Raw genomic sequence first — 2,500 nt, forward strand, 5'->3', positions numbered from 1 at the left:
TGCGTAAAATGTCAATAAAGATCTATATTAATGCTTAACTACACTAACAATTTACTTTATGAGTCTCTATAAGGGCGGCGTAATAAATGACCACCCCGTTACAAAAGTCGTCATTTCTCCGCCAGACAATGCACACTCAGTTGCTACGGGCGTGCGCACTACGGCCCGCGGAGGAATATTTCCATTATCTTACCCTTAAAAACCCTTACTTTCGCCTCTGTGCCACACCAACCACTAAAAAAAACAATAATAAAACATATCAACTCCCTAAAACATATCACAGTTCTTTAGACTCCATTATTTTGCGCATTGTATAAGGAACTGCTTTGTTTATCGGAAGAATTCTCCTTAGTGACGGCCTAAAGGGCGATTGCTGCTCCCGTCAACAGATGGCGGTGGAGATGCTGAATAAATAAATAAAGATGAATGTCTCCTTATGTCTTGGAATGCTGAGGAGATAATGAGTCCGGCGAGTCTTTCCTTCTCCCTGACCAAGCCCTGTTAGTTATTGATCGCTCACTGATAAGGAAAGGATGGAGATGAAATACGATAACTAGATTTAACTGAACTAATAAATAAAATGACTCCAGGGGTGGGGGAGGTTATTTAGTTACTCTCTTATGAAGTCCTTGTTATTATTGTTTGCCGACTGATAGAAGATAATTACAGAGCTAACCAACTACCTACCCAGCTAACTAAATAATACGAGTTTTATGTCCTGAAATGCTTAAATTAATAAACCTTCCTATTTAATTAAATCTTGTTTATTTTTGTTATTGTTTATTGACTGAGAAAGAAAGAAAAACGATAATTATTGAGCACTACATACACAATTAAATACTAATACGAGTTTTAAGTCCTGAAATGACTAGATTAATAAGCCTTCCTATTTAATTAAGTCTTGTTTATTTATCTTTTATTGCTTATTGAGTGAGAAAGAAAGAAAAGATAATTATTGAACCAACTACATACACAATTTAATAATAATACGAGTTTTATGTCCTAAAATGCTTAGATTAATAAACCTTCCTATTTGATTAAGTCTTTTTTTATTTTTGTTATTGTTTATTGACTGAGTAAGAAAGAAAAACGATAATTATTGAACCAACTACATACACAATTTAATAATAATACGAGTTTTATGTCCTAAAATGCTTAGATTAATAAACCTTCCTATTCCTTCCTAGTCTTTTTCATTTTTGTTATTGTTTATTGATTGAGAAAGAAAGAAAAACAATTATTGAACCAACTACATACACAATTAAATAATAATACGAGTTTTATGTCCTGAAATGATTAGATTAATAAACCTTCCTATTTTATTAAGCCCTATTTATTTTTGTTATTGTTGACTGACCGACAGATAGAGGTAATTAGATAAATTAACTAATCAGTTCACTTACTAACCAAACCAGCCAATGAACGAATTAATAACCTGAATAATTTGTCACGATTTTGAGTCTATATCATAACGTGTTTATAATTGCTTTAGATTATTATAGATAGATAGATAGATAGATAAAAGATGAATGATGAGATACATAGATGAATATATAGATACACGAGACAAATATCATTGTTTTAGATTATTAGGGATAGATAGATAGATAGATAAAATAGGTGAATTATGAGATACATAGATTAATATATTGACAGATACATGACAGACAAATATAGACAGACATAAATACATAGATACAGAAAATCCAGCAGATGGACAAATAAATAATTGGATAGACAGACAGGCAGATAGATAAATAGGGAGATAGATAGATATATAGATTAGGGAGATAGATAATAGACAAATAAATGGAGACATATGTAACTGACTAAACTTCAAATAACAATGGTCAGAGAGAGAGAGAGAGAGAGAGAGAGAGAGAGAGAGAGAGAGAGAGAGAGAGAGAGAGAGAGAGAGAGAGAGGATTGACTTAAACATGTAATTGGGCAGCAAAGTTTATTTCCAACTATCATTAATAATAATAATAATAATAATAATAATAATAATAATAATAATAATAATAATAATAATAATAAATCATATTAATAATTACTATTGTGCCCCTAACTTACTTATTTGTGTATAAACGTGTCTTTTTTTGTTATTTATTTGTTATTGAAGGAATCAGTGGCTCTATCAACAGACAAAGTGACTTAGAGTAAATATGAAGTAGAAATTAATAGTTACTACTACTACTACTACCATTATCATTATTATTATTATTATTACTGTGTGTGTGTGCTTACAAAGTCTACACATTCCCACATTCACTATCTAACTAGCTAATAATAATAATAATAATAATAATAATAATAATAATAATAATAATAATACATATTTTTGAAAGATTTCTAAGATTTTAAGGGCAAAATTTTTTAGGAATTATAAGATTTTAAAAGAAATTCTGAACACTAAGTAAATTTCTAGATTATTAAGAATTTTTTAAGGACTGAAAGGAACAGAAGACATTTTTTAAAGGGTTAAAATGAAACTTTGGGG

Source organism: Scylla paramamosain, unplaced genomic scaffold (genome assembly GCF_035594125.1).
Source record: "Scylla paramamosain isolate STU-SP2022 unplaced genomic scaffold, ASM3559412v1 Contig2, whole genome shotgun sequence".
NCBI classification, from domain to species: Eukaryota; Metazoa; Arthropoda; class Malacostraca; order Decapoda; family Portunidae; genus Scylla; species Scylla paramamosain.